We start from the raw sequence: 17,806 nt of genomic DNA, 5'->3' as shown, positions 1-17,806 counted from the left end.
TGGCAAGTCCCAAGCAGGAATCAAACCTAGAACTTTCTAGCTGCAAAGAGGCAGTGTGAGGCAGGGCGAGGCAGGGCGAGGCAGGGCACCACAACGTGTGTGAGCGTGTGTACAGTATGCGTTTATATGTTTGAGTATACATTTAGAGCTTATATGTTTCTGTATTCATGTACAGGTTATATGTTTGTGTATATATGTAGAACTTATATGTTTGTGTATTTATGTAGAGCTTATTTGTTTGTGTATATATGTAGAGCTTATATGTTTGTGTATATATGTAGAGCTTGAAGCTAAAGTAAACGCTCACTGTGCTCATCGATCTCTCCTCGATCATAGACTCCATGGTCTCCAGCACTCACACACCCTCCAGGGCCTTCATTAATGCAAGATTGCACTTAAAAACACCCGTGATGAGTCATCGCAGATAACAAGGATGGTGTCTTTGAGATGGTAATTAGATGTATGACATAAAACGCCCACCACGCTCTGCTTCTGCAATCATCGGGCCCAGAAGAGATGGCTGATAAGATGATTCGGCAACGCTTGGCATGTCTTATCTGGCCTGGTAGTATGAGGAGTGGTCACACCCTCTCTGCAGCCAGTTGTCCTTTTGCATGTTTTGATTTGTCAACCAAACGCTATATGCAATCACAACCCTCCAAGGTGTGAACATAAAATGTGTGCGTGTCTTGTCAGCTAAATGTAAAGTATATGTGTAACCGTCTTTCACAAGTAATTAAACAAGCATGCAAGGTCATGTCTACATAATTAAACAAAGTCTCCCTGTCAATACCGTACTCCCATACGTTAATCATGAATATTTCCAGTAACAATCCTTTTTAATGGCTATAACAAGTGTGCAGCTTCCTTAATTGGATGAATTAACCCTCCAGAAATACTAGAGAATACCAGACTGCCAAAACATCTTCACTTTAAAGCTTCTTAAGGAGAGTTCATGTTGTCTACTCTCTGTGCTGCAACTTCTTCATTGTCCATTATACTCAGTTCTGTCAGCAACAGCAACCCAGTAACACAAAAAACTTGACTCAATTAAAACAATTATGTATTCACTACATTCAACTCAGAGGAAACCATTTTGATTTCAAATGACGAGGGAGTAGTTATTCCACAGCAACCGCAGTAAGAACAACTCTGTGACATCGAATCAGTAGCGTGCATGACCTGGTCGAGCGCACCCCCATAACCAGAGCAAACTCTCTTTTTTAGATCATTGATATGTGTGTCTAGCTGAATACTACTCTCTATACTCTCCAAAGGACATAGAAAGCTAGTGTCATCAGTCTGTACGGATACACAGCATCTGAAGGCTAGTTAAGACTTCTCAGCTTAATGATACCTTCCTAGCTGTGTCTCCTCTGTTTATTGGTCTGCCATTAGACACTGGGTTCCTTCAGGTCCTCCTCCTCTCCTGGTTAAGTCCAGGCCTGGGAATCACAACCACAACAAGACAGACTGTATAATGAGCCTCTTGTTAGAGTTACTCCACACCTTCACCATGACTGCTGTCGTGTCCAGCACAAAGCACAGAGGCAATCAAAAACGATACAGAGCATCCAGGTATGTGGTAGTACGTTCATGTTTTGATTTCTCCTTCATTCCCTGCAGGATCTGAAGGTAATCTACCCCTCTGTGTTCCTGGAGGTCACTTAGGAGCACTGATCGACAAAATTAGAAAGGAGCAGTTATCTGTTCCATCTCCCTTTGACCATATATCCATCTACAACACATCTGACAAACCACAAACAGCAAATTAAGTGAAAACAGAGAACCTGTGCCCACATCCTTGAAGTCCTGGCCATCTTGGAGCTCTGTGTCTAGGGTCATATTGATAAGAGAGCCACTGAGGTGGGTGTTCTCCCTGGCTCCCCTGCTCTGATAAGGAAGCATCCTCTCGCTCCAGCAGCACCCCAAGGCTGGGCTGTCTGTCAGTGTAGCCAGCTTGATAGTAAACACATCCGTTTCCATTTCAGTCAGGGACCGTGACAGCTGTTTTGCAATTAAGAAAAACATGTTTGGTGTTTACACTCTGCACGGACACTGAACAAATGATTTACTTTTTCTCTCATCCGAGAACGTCTGGTTTGTATTTTTTCAAGAATTATCAGTGTATGTTTGTTGTTGTTATTGTTGTTGTTGTTGTTTGTTGTTGATATATGTTCTATTTGCCTGTGGAAACAGAGCGGTTGATGAAACGTTGATGGTCTGCTGCCTTGTTTCCGAAATGAAAACCCTGCCGGCTCTGAGACTATGTTTAGAAAAGCAATAACACAGCAAAGAGATGTGAGTGGATTACAGTACTGTACTCGCCACACATTTTCTTCATTTCCTCATCATAAATGTAAGCATTCCCACAATGTCGAAGAACCACATTTACCTGCTTTGTTTCCCTTCCTCTTCAGTCAGTAATCAAATCCAACAACTCTTAACTGGAGTTACACAAGGATCAGGAATGTCTATTTGTTCCAATAAACTGTGTAAATGTTTACATTTACCATCATTATGGTGTCTGTTTGTTTTTGTCAAAATTCCACACCTTAAGCTTCATCTTGAAAAAATAATAATATGAAAATGAAATTAAAATACATGGAGCCTGGCAAGTTCTCTTGTTTTCCACAGTAGAGAGTTCCGCCTTTTCGCAAATACACACATAAAAAAATAGGATGACTTACTAGACACTCCAGGCACCAACAAGTATCTGAAAGTATTGAATTCCTTGACAGTCGACTACCTGAGAGTGCTCCTCCAGACTCTCCCTTGCCTCTCCACCATCCCTCTTCTCCCTTCACCTGGGGGAAAACATCTGACCTCCTGTCAGCCGGTGGCTGGCCGTCACCATATCTGCCCCCTGCTCAAATCAGATTGATGGAGGCCTCCCAGTGTCAGCAGCCCTTGAGATAAACTAATCAGAGTCCGTCTGGTTCAGACAGATGGCGGAGAAGGAGAAACTGAAGCTAATGGCATCAGTCAGGCTATAAAACGAGCAGAATGATGAAGGATAATTGCGCGATGGGATTTGTGATAATTGTCTGACTGTTGTTCACTTGATGAAGGCAAGGAACACATTATAGATGGTCTGTAGTACTGACCTAAAAAAACTATGTAGTCTGAAAAAATGCCTATCCTGACCCTAACAGTGACCCTTAACCACAAATTGACCTTCAGGTCACCAAACCAACGTGGCACGTTCCAACCCTAAAGCTGAGGTTAAGGTTTGTTAAATCTAACAGTAGGGGAAGGAGACAGCTGTTAAAAGGAAACAACTTCAACCAGACTGTATTGAGGTGCCAAAGGATGGACAGAAAGGACACATAATCCAGTAATCGATATCCAGGCCATCTCAAGCCTTCTTGGTTTCTCAGAGTGGTATTGCTGACGTGCCAAGAATATGTTAAAAGACTTAGTTGCCAAAACAAAGTTCTTAAAGAGATGGAATCAATACATTACTGAGTCTCTGAAGTAATTGGGAGGATGGTTGGAGAATTTGTTAGCTTTAGTGTCTGCCTTCCCTTCAGATCTAATTGTGGACATTATGTCAACATCAAAGACACATTGTCCTTAATAAGGACTATGTGACAAATGTACAGTGGTTAGATTCAAAAGCACATTTATTATGGGTAGCCAATACTGACAACACAGCTTTAGAGTTAACTTGTCATCTTCAAGACAGGCCAAAACACCACTAAGACAGCCAGCATCTGTGAAGACAACCAACATACCTCCATTCATGCTGTACATCCTTCTTCCTGAGGAACAAACAAAAATGTATCTATCTCAACACCTCCTGCCGGGGTACTGCCTTGGAAAGCCCCTCACCAGACTGGAGGGTCAGAAAGGACCCGGGCCAAGGCTGTCCTGCACGTGCCTGCAGTGAATCACCTTTCCTGGGAAATCACCCACCTAAGTGAGAGAGACTGTGTTTACAGGAAACAGACACAAAAAAACTGTCCCACAATGTTGGTATAAAATTGGCTAATTGGACAGACTGGATCTGTAACTAGAGCTCAATTTCTGGGGAAATTGTGAGGTGAGGGAAAAGGTGAGGAAAAATGGTCGGAACCTACATAACTTCCTCTTAAGTTATTCCCTTCTAGTTATATTTGTAAGCATTTACTCATGTTGCATTCATTCATTACTAAATAACCCCTTTGAGAGAAGATTATTCTAACAAAGTTGTTGCTGGAAGCCAGGGCCTGTGGCGTTTCTGCAGCTGTCTTACAGCTATCTCCCAGAAGTTAAAGACTGATGTTCTAGTACTGTAATCGCACGCGGGTTTGTGACTTCTATACGTTGTGAGTAACGTTTCTGACTGTGGCTACTTAGTTAGCTACCGTGAGCTTCACTTTTCGCCACAAAAACTTAAATCATGCCTAAACCATCATATACATGACCTAATAATTGACAATGGGCAATGATCAAGATTATATTATAAGGTGAAGTAACTGGTAATTGTAATAGAGTTATTTAAATCGAAAATGTTAAACGATTTGAGTTTAAAAGGGAGGAGCTTCAGAAATGTTTTAAATGCATGTTTTATCTCAGCAGTAGTAAAACCTGCTGTATCAAGTCAAAGTGGAGCCAGGGCTCTGGGTTCTAACAGCCTTCTGTGCTCTTCAAAGCTGTGCAGATGACACATCGTTTGAATAACAAAGAAAAAACTATTGGTTAAAGGTCTACCCTGAAATCGCAAAGCAGTTGCAGAGGATTGCATGATCACTGCATACCTTATACAATTCTCGATAATTTAATTCATATCAATCCCAAGTGTGATTATATTACATTTTATGGCCTTCAACGTGTTGCAAAAGCTACCTGGCCAACAGAACACCAAATCATTTAACTCTGTAAAATACCATGTGGCAAACATCCTGTGCTATTATGTTAATGTGGCCTAGTGGTTTTACTCAGCATAATTGTTTTTAACTGGACCAGACAGCAAGCAGAAAGTGTCACGCAGAAAGTGTCTAGCTAGGCAGCAGTACTGGAGCTACAGAGCTACTTTAGCACAGGGCTGAACCTGGGGGGAATTATGAATCATAGATGACAGAGAGGAAGCAGCTGAACTGTACTTTTTGTTCTCTGTGTTGCTATATTCCAGCTGCTTTATTGTATTTTTCCTTGGACAATGGCTACCTTGGCATTAGTCAATGACAGACTTTAAGATACATTTCCAAACCATCTCTGGAGGTTGAGATCTCTAACCGAGCTCCTCCTTCAAAGGTTTCTAATTTTCCTCTAATCTTTTTCTGTCCTGAAATCTCAGTGTTACTCTCAGTTTATGTTTTGTTCACCTTCATGCGCTTCTGTGAAGCTTTTTTATGCCTTTCAATTCTATCAAAGGTTAATCACTTGTAAATCCAGAAGCAGAAACAAATAGGGTGACCAAGAAGGTATACAAAAGCTTGAGCAGTTTGTTTACAATGTCATTTACTAGTAAGCTACTGCATCCTCTGGTGAACTAAAGTGTCCCTTAAATCGGATAATATTTCTCATCTAACCGCTATATTATCCTCGCCGTACCGCCTCAGACGACAGACAGAAACCTTTTAATGGACACTTGTTTCATCAGCTCTTTATTAATATTGCCTGAGGGGTAGAGGAGAGAGCTTAATTTTGTCATGAACATGAGGTAGTATGGAAAGCAGTTTGGCCATTACTTTATCAAAGTCATGGAGATTTCATAAATGTGGACGGTGGTCCACATTCAGGTGTGCCATAAGATATGAAAGAGATGGATGAGATAGTATAGTGAGTGAATATGGGATTGTATTTGAAGGTTGTTAGATTTATTTACTGACTTAAAGCAGGAGGCTTACTGGAGCTGAATAAACAGACGGGCTGAATGCGATGTCACAGAAATCCTCTCCTCACAATCATGTCTGATTCACTACTCAAGGCTTATGTTGAATTGAAACCAATCCTCACTGCAGCAATCTCCTGACAAAACTAGAAGAGTTTTGCAGGCCAACGTCAGAATCTCATGTCCCCAGTGGAAGTTGTTGTGAATCGGAGCACATCCAGTCCTTATCTAGGACTGCTGGGCCTAGATCGACTGCCACAGATACAGTGAAAGCAAGTCTCGAATATGAATGACAAAAAGTGGCAGGCGAGTTTTGGACGGCAAAAAAAACCACTAGTGTCCACTAATTCCCTGTGACAAATTCAAAGACGTCTCCGTTAATACCAGAGATGATAAGGGCCGCATGCCGAGCAAAAGATGGGGCCAGAACCGGTGGATTCTCCTCCCCCAGCAGACAGGGTGAGAGACCAGAGATGAGTTCAGAATTAGATTCCGTTAATGAGCTGTGATAATCACCTCCTGTGGTGGGGATTGACAGAAAGATTGAACATGATACTTCTGCTGAAAGAGGTTTCAAGGTCACTTCCTGAGTCCTCCCACAGCAGCTTGAACTGATCTGTCAACAACAACTTGTACCTGAACAGATCCACAGAGGCCTGATCTAGCTTAATCACACCCATAATTGTTTCTTAATTGTATCTTAATTTCTTTAACTATTGTTTTTAGTTTTTATGATGCTTCAGATGGTTTCACAAACATATCTTCAGCCGAGGCAGGAGGGTAAATTAAAAGCAAAACAAACAACATTGTGAGTGTCAAGAGATGGTGCAGTCCAATATACAGTATAATGTAGATTGTATCTCCTTCATAACCACCATGTAACTTCCCAACATGCTGATAGACTATATCCATTTCTACACTCTCCTTGGCACCAGCCAGTCCAGTCACACAGTGCCTATCCCTTCACTCATTCATTCTCAGTCACTAGTGAATATATAGGAGGGTAATTAATATCTATCAAATGAGATGCTGTCTACCTCATCTTAGCTTCACTGCAGTGTAATCTCCTTCAGACACCCATGGCAATCAGCAGCGCCCCTAATTGGCAATCAGTTTGTTTGGCTCTGCCTCTTCATAAATATTGTTGACAATATTAATAACAAGACGTACGTAACCCAATTTTGTTTTTTTTAGGCCATCAGCTTGGAGACAAGATACAGTTTTGTCCTCAAGATACCCTTCAGTGTACTTGTCCACTGTGGCAACCTGGTATTCCTGTTGCTACTCACTTTCCATTCTGCTTTAGAGTTCACTTTATGGATGCTCTTCAGGGGCTTTCTGGCTGGTACTGGGATTGAAAAATCTGATCTGTGATTACCCCCTAAGCACTCGCCTTTTCTTCTTTTGGTTGTTGATTTTGAGATGGCTAATTCCCTCTGAAGTTTTGGACAGATCCTGTCCTTCCCATTGATTTGCAATGGGCTGGGTAATGTGCAGCCCATTGCAAATGTCAAAATGTTTCACAAGACTTCATTCCTGTCTCGCTCCTTGCAGTAGAGACACCGCCGTGCAACCCTGCACCAGAAGAACCACTGTCTGTACCAAAGCAACCTTAAGCATGCCGCCACACCAGGCCACACACATAAACAGAACCAAAAGGGTTCCGGTATCGCACAGGACCTCTTGTGAGCACATGGGCTTCCTGCATGAACCATGCTTTCTGAGAAACCGCTCCGTTTATCTCGTTAACTGAATTAATTTAAGCAGCGACATAACAAAAGGATTCTGACAGTCATTAAGCAGTGTCTTCATGTGTTCCGGGGCTCCAGTAATTGAATTCTGACTAATCCACCGGTATTCTGGGCTGAAGGGCCTTGTTTTGGAAGAGAGATCATTTGCACCGGCTGGTTAAGCACATTGATCGTGGAGATGAGTTGTGCCACAGTTATGTGGATACATGCTGGAGTTAGTGTTCTGTGCATGGTTGACTGGTTGCTGACCCACAGAAACTCTCTGGAGGTGACTGCCTGTTTTGAATCTAGCCCAATGACAATATTACCCAGCTGACATTTATAATAAAATTTACTCTGAATAAAGTATGCACACTGTTTACAAGAGATGTCTGAGACTTGTCTGTACTGTGCCTCTAAAAGTCCATTCCGTAGAGTAGTCTTTGTATTGATCAGTAAAGTATGTTCCATTTGCTCCAGGGATCAATCTTGGTGTCATGGCCTCTTGCCAATTTTGCCAACAAAGAGTATTGTATGTTCATGGCAGCCGCCCAGATGGCTCAAAACAAACGCCACCCCCACCCAGCAGTCTGTTTCATTGTGTTGTTTCTATGGCTGGACGCTGGGTTCTGGACATGACATGTGTCTAAATAAAGGAGGGCGCCTGCTTCTTCACAATGGGGGAAGCTTAGATGGAGGGATGGTGGCACAGAGAGAGGAGCTTAGGAATGGAGAAAGGCAGTAAAAGACAGGAAACATTTGGTACAGATAGAAGGATTGAGGGCAAGGAGGAATGCAGATCAAAAATCTCTTTATATAAATTTGGGAACATAAAGGAAGGAATGGCTGGATGAGTGGACAGAAGGATGGACCGAAGGATAGGCAGATAGACAGACATGGATGAATGGATCCATGGATCTGGGTTCTCTTACCAGAAAGCCTCTCCATAGTGTTGTTTAAAGGCAGCTTCTGGAACACCTCAAAAGTTCTAGAACCAAAGAAAATGTTGCTCTGCCAAAAAATGCCATTCATCTTTCGCCCCATGTAAATGGTGGCAGGTCCACAATGGACAAAGACCAATTCATCACTCTCATTGAATTTCACCTGCTACTCTGATGTGCAGTTTTATAGGTGTTTTGCTGCAACATACTCGGCCATAAGTCAATAAGTAATTACTGTTGTGTGTTTACCAGCTTGTCTTTATATCCATGTGCATAAATCACTTGGATTACCTAGACAGCACAGCCATATCTTTTCGATGGGTCGAATGCTTTGTAAATGTCTTGTCTGGTATTATGCACTGTAAATGGATTCTGCAACGACACTGGAGTAGACAGGCTCGCTCTGAACTGCATTTACAAAACTAACAACATCCATCTAGTCGTGAACTTTTAGTAACTGCCTTTCTGGATGAGGGATGGTAGCGCTATCTCAGAACCTCTAAGACCTTGAAGAGTAGCTTAGGGTTCATCACTTATGAATGAAGAGGGACCATGTCAAAACGTTTAGGAGAAAGCAATTAATTGCTTAGTTAATTTCAGTGCAAATTCATTCAGTGTTAAAGTATATAATTAGAACCAGAATATATAAATTATCAAGTATTTTAAAACAAAATGGATGAGATTCACAACCAGAATATATATATATATATATATATATATATATATATATATATATATATATATATATATAAAAATTATCAAGTATTTAAAAACAAAATGGATGAGATTCACACTTTTTCCTGTTCTAAGAATAGCCAAGAATTGGATGACTATAGTCTGAAAAATCAGCAGTCTGGTTAGCTCTCTAAGGGAGGTTGCAAAAGCTAAGATGCTGATGTAAAAAAAACAATGTAAGGAACTACAGTTTCAAATATGGAAACGGCTGAACAATGACTCTTCATGATAACATCAGAAAAAAAAACACGGACATGCTGAAATGCTACCGCACTTCCTGTGAGGAGTTTTGTGGTCAAGATGGAATTGAGGAGGGAGGGAATAAAGCAAGACACAGAGACGAATCAAGGGAAGAAGGCAAAGAGGAAACCTTCAGTACCACAATCATGAAACACACATGCATGCAGAGAGTGGCGGAACACACACACGCACGCCGAAGCGACTTGTCCCATCCTGTCATCCTTCCTCCCAGGGCAGCCAGATTAGCGATGGCTAGGAGCCAAGTCCAAGTGCTCACCCATATCCTGGCCTGGAGATTGATCTGTTCTGCATGTTTTTTATTGGGTTCTTTGTGGAGGACTCCCATGTAACCGTGGGGCAAGCATTCAAACTCCCCACAAATCGGCCCTGGAGATAGCCCAACCCCCCCCCCCCCTCCCCTCCCCCCTCTGAGCACTAACAGGCCTGGGGTCACTGTGCCTCTGTGAGAGAGACTGAGAAAGAGAGAGGGCAGGAGAAAGAGCGTGGGTGCATATGTGTGTACATTTATCTGTGTGTAATGAATTAGAAAAAAATATTATGTCTTCATCAGTCTACTCCTGGTTACATAAAGGTTGCGTCTTTCGGTTGTGTCTTTCGGTTGTGTTTGTGAGTGAGTGTGTGTACTGTAAGCTTGCATATACTAACTGTGTGTGTGCATCTGTGTGTATGCATCTCTGTAAGTGTGTGTTCATTTATTGTAGGATGACAAATTGTGGCTCTTGCTAGAGGAGCATGAGCGTATAAATTGTAATAGCTGTCATAGAAATGTATTGCTGTTAAACATATTTGGAATAGCCAGGCCATTACTCATACAATATTAGCATTGTGTTGCAATGCTAAAAAGTGGGAGGCAAGGGCCATGCTGTGGTGAATATTCAGCAAACCAGAGACATTGGTCAATTAAGATTTCTTTATTGTGAAGCATCCATCAGGATTATGTAGAGTGTGCGTTGGTCGCAACCTCCAGCTGATTGCCTTGCTGATAGTTCAAATCAAATTCTTGGTGATGTGCGTGTTTGATGGCTGGCCTTAATGACGGGACGTGATATTGTGTTTCTCTGCTGTTGGTTGGTGCCCTTCCTGATATGTGAATGGCCCTCTAAACACAGAGAGAGGGGACGGTGCGAGAAACTGCCTTCAGTTGTGTCTTTGTATTATTTTTTTCTTGCATTTGTTGTCTCGCTGTGCTTTTTAATAATTGTGTTATGTCCACTGTATTGTCCTGTCTCCTGTCCTCTGTTGTAAGCTCTTGGTGTAGAACAATTACCCTTGGGGCAATAAAGGTTTTCATTGATTCAAACATGGAGAGACTGTGTGCTACAGCCCCATGCTTCGCTGTGAAAGGATTACATTGCATTTACATTTATTCATTTAGTAGACACTTTAATACAAAGCGACTTCCAAGAGAGAGCTTTAGAAAAAGTGCATAGACGGTCAATGATCATAAACAACGAGATAGTCCCAAAAACATTGTGGGTAGCCAAATCATGAGCATACATTGTGATAAGCAAATAAGTGCCAATGGGAAGAAACATAAGAGCATGTAGTTAAACAAATTGCAAATTAAACAACATAAATATCAAAAGTGCAAGAGTGTACCTGTAGGAAAGCAAGCAACAAAAATATAATTTACAACGAGTACAAGTAGAGAAGCACAGTTTCAGTGTGCAATTTGATGATCTGTGGGTTGTGTTGAACTTTGTGTTGTTGTCTTTAAGAAGCTTAAAGATTAAAAAAAGAAAAAATATATTTTTTCCTTGTTCTTCAAGACTCCTCCTGTTAACCTCCTCAAAGCCTTTCATGTCAGACAATTAAGAAACGAAAATACAATCATCACTCCCCTCAATACATTACCTCGCCGTGTTATTCCTGTTTGTCGAAAATTACAAACTGAAAAAGAAAGAGTCAAGCCTAATGAGGGAGAAAGAGGGCTGAGATGAAAGCTTTGGTCTATAGAAGCGTTGAGTCATTTCCAGAGACATCAAGGTTCCTAGCTAGGTATACAAAACACAATGGGTCCCTGGAGAGAACACTCAAGACAATGTCTCTAGGCCCCCAGTGGTTGGAGTTACACAATAGAGCAGATATGAGTGGATTATCTGACTGGTGTTCTTCTCTACTAATGCTTCTGTGAGTGACTAGCAGATGCAGTGTTTTTTACTGTTTAACATGGCAAAAAAATACATGTAATTGTCAACCAGAATTTCTGAACCTTGAATTTTTAAAGAGGTGAATTCAAATCTAACAAATTCAGTGGTTTTTAAATTTCTGTATTAAGTATTCAATGCCTTTTTAAATTTAAAATGTTATGTCACTGATTTGCTTATAATAGCCCCCTAGATTTTCAGACAATTTTCTAGTAGTTTATGACAAACAGCTCTTCACAGAGCAGAAAAGGGTTATACCAGGAAATGTGGGGTTCTGTCTACAATCTCCAAGGGTGTTTTAAGTGTCCCTTTTAGGAGAGTAGTTTCACCAGGAAATATAAACAAGTGAGGATGACAAAGATGAACCTTGTCATAATGTTTGCATAGCTGGCCCACGGTTTTGAAGTTGGGATCAAATGCCTCTTAGATCTCAGTTTAATCTCCTCCTTGTTGTGCCTTTGAACACTGTTCAAACAATTCCTCTGTATCCCCACTCTGATGTTACGTGTATGGATGCAACAACCAAGCTGTGTTCTGTCACTGCTTCACAACTTAATCAGCACGTCTGACACGATTGTGTGGAGACGTTTCTGTCTTCCATGTGAATGCAGGGGTCAGATGGCTGAGCGGTTAGGGAATCGGGCTATTAATCAGAAGGTTGCTGGTTCGATTCTGGCCGTGCAAAAAGACGTTGTGTCCTAAGGCAAGGCACTTCACCCTACTTGCCTCAGGGGGAATGTCCCTGTACTTGTTAGTCGCTCTGGATAAGAGCATCTGCTAAATGTAAATGAATGCGGCTGTGAGAAATGACCATCAGAACTGTTGTTCCTTTGAACGCATAAATGACAGAGTTGAGCGCAAGATCATTTGCAATCACACTACAGATCTGCAGTGCCCAGAGGATTTTGCTTCACCGCAAAAGTCTCCCCAGACGAGTGTTTCATCATCCTGACACAATTATAAACAATGGCCGCTATTAATTCCCATACTTTTTGTGAACCACTATCATTAAATGTGACACATTTCAATGAACCAAGAAAACAGACAGTTTAATCAGGACCCCAGAAACCTCCATAGACAGTTTCTGTGTTCTGGTGATGTCAATGTGAATATAGTGCCCATAAGAAACACTCCATTCATCATTTTGATTTGCCTTAATGCTTTAATCTAATCTTGAGATATGCTCTGAATATCATATCTTTTCAATGACAATTTCCTGGAAACGGTTGGAATCCTCTTGCTGAGTCATAAGCTCCGATGTAAAGCTTCCCCTACAGCCTCTCCTACCAGAAATGTACAATATTGAGACACTTCCACAGCCAAACCACTTCAGTATTTAAAGTCTCGCCTTAGAAGGTGCAGAGACCAAGAGAGCATTCAGCTTCTTTCTCTCTCTAGCCTGATGTAGCTGCTCTCCCTGCTAGTCACGGGGCTGTGTGGCATCTCGACCAACACTTCTAAACCTTCCATCTGATCTGAGTAGTCTGCTTCACTTTGCATGGGGCATTTAGGAGCGGTTAGCGAGTCGGGCTATTAATCAGAAGGTTGTTGGTTCGATTCCTGGCCGTGCAAATTACACTTCACCCAAGGCAATTCACCCTACTTGCCTCGGGGAGAATGTCCTTGCACTTCTGTAAGTCGCTCTGGATAAGAGCGTCTGTTAAATGACTAAATGTAAACGCACTACTTTCATACAATAACTCACGCAATCCGGATTCCAGGTAAATTTGGTCCTACCTTATCACTGCCGAAAACTTCATTAAATGGACCGGATAAAGGCTTTATCTTAAAGTCAGTATCAGCAATAGGGAAGAAACACAAAAGGGAAAAGCAATGTCTCATGACTTCACTTGAAGTCACTTTGCTGAGTTTACTGTTTGAGTGTGTCAAAAAAATGTAATCCTTCTTGGAGTACCTTGAAAGGATTAGAGAAAGGAGAAAGTTATTCTGTGGTTCCTGACCTCTCTTTCATAGAGGTCAGATTGAATTATGATCACAGATTCGAGAAAGGGTGACCAGACCAAGAATGATGTGTGTGTGTGTGTGTGCCTGCACCAGTGTGTGTGTGTAATAACAGGCCCACACAGCAGGACACCGGGTGCTTTGTTAGCATGTCAGAACCCAGAAGACGTTGCTATGGAAATCTGACTCCAGGGGGACCCCTGGCTGTAGTAGTAATGGTTGTGTTGTCATGCTGCAAAAATGTATTAGAAAAATATTTGAATACATCTGTTAGCTAAAGTTGAAGCAATAAGATAACATACATAAGGTTGCGTTAACTAACATGTAGCAAAATTACAGTGCCTATGGTAAGTCAGCAACAACATTGTAGGAACACAGATACTTAGGATGTTGGGGTAAGTGGTTGTTAATATTGATATTGTTTCAACACAACGTTCAACTGCCCCTTTAAAACATCCCTTTGATCAACCCTTCCTCCATACTGTGCCTTCTTACACTCGTAATAACTTACACTTCTAACATCTAATTCCATTTAATTACAATGCACCATTCATATGTAGTGTACCTCACATGTTTTTATTTATGTATTGCTATGCAGTTATCATAGATGTAGAATGTATCATAGATGTAATCTATGTTCTGTGTACTTACATGTTATGTTATGCCAGGTTGCTTTGCGCTGTTTTGTCCTAAGAATTTCAGTGCCCAGTCTGACCTTGTGTTGTTCTGTGCATCTGACAATAAAAGACTTGAACTTGAACTTGAGTTACATTGTAGTTAACGTAACCTTGATGTAAAGTGATGCCAAAAGGATCACGCAAGTCAAGCGACTTTGACTGACCTTCTTGGTCTTCAAGAAGGTCCTCTAGGTTTGCTGGTTCAGTAGGTACTTCTTCCTATGGCTCGCTCAAAAGGAACTCTGGGTTCAAACCCCGGAGAGTTTGTGTCCTATATATGGTTCAGATTCAGGAATAAAGTAACTACTGGAGTGTGATTCATCTTACTGCGGGCTGCCTCCAAGCGGGAAAGCGCCAGGCCGTCACATCTGCAGACATAACTCAGCGTGTCTATGGGGTAATGTTTGAATAATGTGACTTGTGTTGGGAAATTTTATGAGGTGTCTAAGAGATGAATAGTTCCAAAAGGCTCTCAGAGAGATGTCCTAAATAATAGCTCATCATCAACCCTCCTTTTCTCTCTTTATTTTTCCCTCTCTATTTTTCTCTTCTTCTCCTTCTCTCCTTGCCCCTATGGAATCTCTTTCTCTCGCTTTCCCTTTAAATCGCTCTCTCCAGCCCTCTTTTCTTTTTTTCCTCTCTCACTCTCTCTCGCCCCCACCTCCTCCTTCCCACACACTATTCCATTTCTCCATCCAAAGCAAATATTTAAGAAACCCATTAAGTTTTTGTCCCCTGTAGCCTTCCATCCCTCCATCCTTCACTGCTGTCATCTTCCTGGTTCTGATGACAAGTATCAAAGCTATACATAGCACTTAATATGAATAACCAATATAAAACAATCTCTATCCATTACCAGCTGCAACGTCAGAAACAGGGAACACCTTGTACCACATCTAAATGTAGGGATTTCATCCAATCAGCTGACATCTCAGTTGGAGACCATCCCATACATCATGATGATTACAGAACGTCAGCAGCCAATCTACCCCCGGGAGGAGAAAGACCCCAGATGAATTCTCAGATTTAACATCATTATTCTATCCTTCCTCATCCCCAATGACCTGAATCAGCACAAAATTGAATTTTTGAATCTTAGCATTTCAGCTGAGAAGTTGGCAATGAATATTTTGCTAAGGAAGGTTTTTTTTAGAACAGAGGAAAAATATGACATTACTGAAGCTACAGATGAGCAGCGATCAGTCATCAGAGTCACAGATTCACAGCTCTGTGATGCTGAGGGAGGTCTTGTATGGAGAATCTATTGGAGTCTATCCATCTACTGGAGTCAGATGGCTGAGCGGTTAGGGAATCGGGCTAGTAATCAGAAGGTCGCTGGTTTGATTCCCGGCTGTGCCAAATGACGCTGTGTCCTTGGGCAAGGCACTTCACCCTACTTGCCTCGGGGGGAATGTCCCTGTACTTACTGTAAGTCGCTCTGGATAAGAGTGTTTGCTAAATGACTAAATGTAATCTATTAGGGATCATTGCGTAGGGTACAGGGTACATACAGTAGGGTCCATGTCCAGTGGTGTGCTAGTCTCCAAGGTTTGCTACAGGATGTATACAGCTACCACAGACACAATACTGAAATCTGTGCACACAACCACTGTCTTTATGAGCCCAGTAGGAGGCCAGTCCAGCGAGGGTCAACCTCGCTCATTACTGTCCCCTTACATCAGGCTGGTTTGACTGCACACAAACACACACACACACACAGCAAAATACAGCACACAATGTCAAGCAGCTTCCCACATGCAACATTGCAGGTTTCTAATGTTGGGGGGTCACAGAGAATAACCTTTTTGCCCGCAATCCACCTCCCATCTTTGTGGGATAACTTTGTTTTCTTTACATTGAACATATTAATAGCATAAATAAATGTAAATGTTATCCAAATATGTACACAAACAAATAAGTATTGATAAACAGAATATATATTTCTATACATACTACTACTTATATTTTACTAAACTGAAAATAACAGAGAATAGCATTTAACGTAAAGAAAAAGCAGATAATCCGCCTGGCAACATCCTAGAGGCTGCCATGTCATTGGAGGTTATATATACCTCTTCACTCTGCCCTCAACAAATCACTTTAGGGGACAATGAAGCAAGCTGGAAATGATTTTGAATGTAACCTATGTGTCTGCATAATCTATGTGTGTGTGTGTGTGTGTGTGTGTGTGTGTGTGTGTGTGTGTCATGCAGGGGAGCAGCCAAGCATTGAGATCTTTAATTATATTACACAAAAGCACACAGAATTTCATTCCCTCCACTAGTTAAAGACAGATAGACAGGTCAAGGAGACTGACCCTCCGGTTCCTGTGACCGTGAACCAAATACCAAGATTCCAGAGTTGGCATATGGCAGGTGACTTTCCCGAGACCTGAAGTTGACGTGTCTCACTTCTAAGAAAGTGTACTTTTTACATCTAATTAGTCCTTGTAATCATCAGGGTTAGAACAGAGGTTCAAGCTCTAGGTGGACAAGACACACACACACACACTCCTTTTCCTCTGGGGTGTTTTAGTTAAATACAGTAAAACACTGCTTGATCTCATCAATCTGATTATGTCAAGAAACGAGTGGGCTGAATTTACCCCCCTTCGTACCCCCCTTCTAACCCGTCCTTCCTTCCCTCTTCTAACCTCCCTTCCTTCCCTCTCCTAACCACGGCTTCTCTCATCCTCACTCCATCTTCCCCACCCTCCCATCCAACCTCGAGGCCTTCCTGTACAGAAAAATGCAATTAAAAACAACCTTGTTTTTCAGCACACACACGTTGAGATTTTCCAAACAGAAAACACACAGACACATGCTGAGCAGTTACATGCATACCCACACACACATGCACACAGTTCTCGTTCTGATATGGTAACTACTCTAAGGGCAGGAAATTGCTGTCATTTGTTTGGCTCAAAGGCAGTTTTTTTTTTAAACAGTGCCCGCAGATGTCTTTCTGGAACGTTTTTTCCCGCCAATCAGCACTCTGGGTGGAGGACGAGTTGCTTTCTAATGCACTACAATATAATAACCTCACACACACATGCTAGTTCACACAGACACACACAGACTTACACAGGCACATGCATACATTCGAAAGTCAGCATTTTCACACTCACACTTTCCTTAGGACCCCAAATCCTCTTTTCTCCTCTCCTTTTCCCTCTTCTTTTCCAGAGAGACCACGATCATGTCTTTCATTTTTCAGTGACTGTTGGGGATGGGAGCCTGCATGTCATCCACAACTTGATCAGAAATGATTAGTCTGCCTGTCTCTTTCCCTCTCTCTCTCCCTCCTCACCCACACACAAACGTATGCACATTTGCAACAAACTCTGACCCTTATCACACAGCGATATGTTTCCATGGGAATCCCAGCTGGAAACTTCCTGTTTCCCAAGAGATAGAGTGACTTGATAACATGCAGGACACTCTATCCGGAGAGAGGGGAGGTAGAGAGAGAGAGAGACAGGCAGGGAGAATGAGAGAAAGAAATAGTGAAAGACAGACAGACAGACAGACAGACA

The 17,806-nt window shown here is 41.9% G+C and overlaps 1 long non-coding RNA gene across 1 annotated transcript; it reads left to right on the top strand.

Moving 5' to 3' along the window:
* Positions 1-235: 235 nt before the first annotated feature.
* Positions 236-2,468, top strand: LOC146274875 (uncharacterized). The gene is made up of 3 exons (XR_014766243.1): positions 236-450; positions 2,200-2,301; positions 2,421-2,468. It is a non-coding gene; the product is annotated as an uncharacterized LOC146274875 (long non-coding RNA).
* The last annotated feature ends 15,338 nt before the right edge of the window (positions 2,469-17,806 follow it).

The sequence above is a fragment of the Hypomesus nipponensis genome, chromosome 8 (genome assembly GCF_054491055.1).
Source record: "Hypomesus nipponensis isolate SF chromosome 8, ASM5449105v1, whole genome shotgun sequence".
Lineage (NCBI taxonomy): Eukaryota > Metazoa > Chordata > Actinopteri > Osmeriformes > Osmeridae > Hypomesus > Hypomesus nipponensis.
This window is presented reverse-complemented; position numbering and strand designations above follow the sequence as displayed.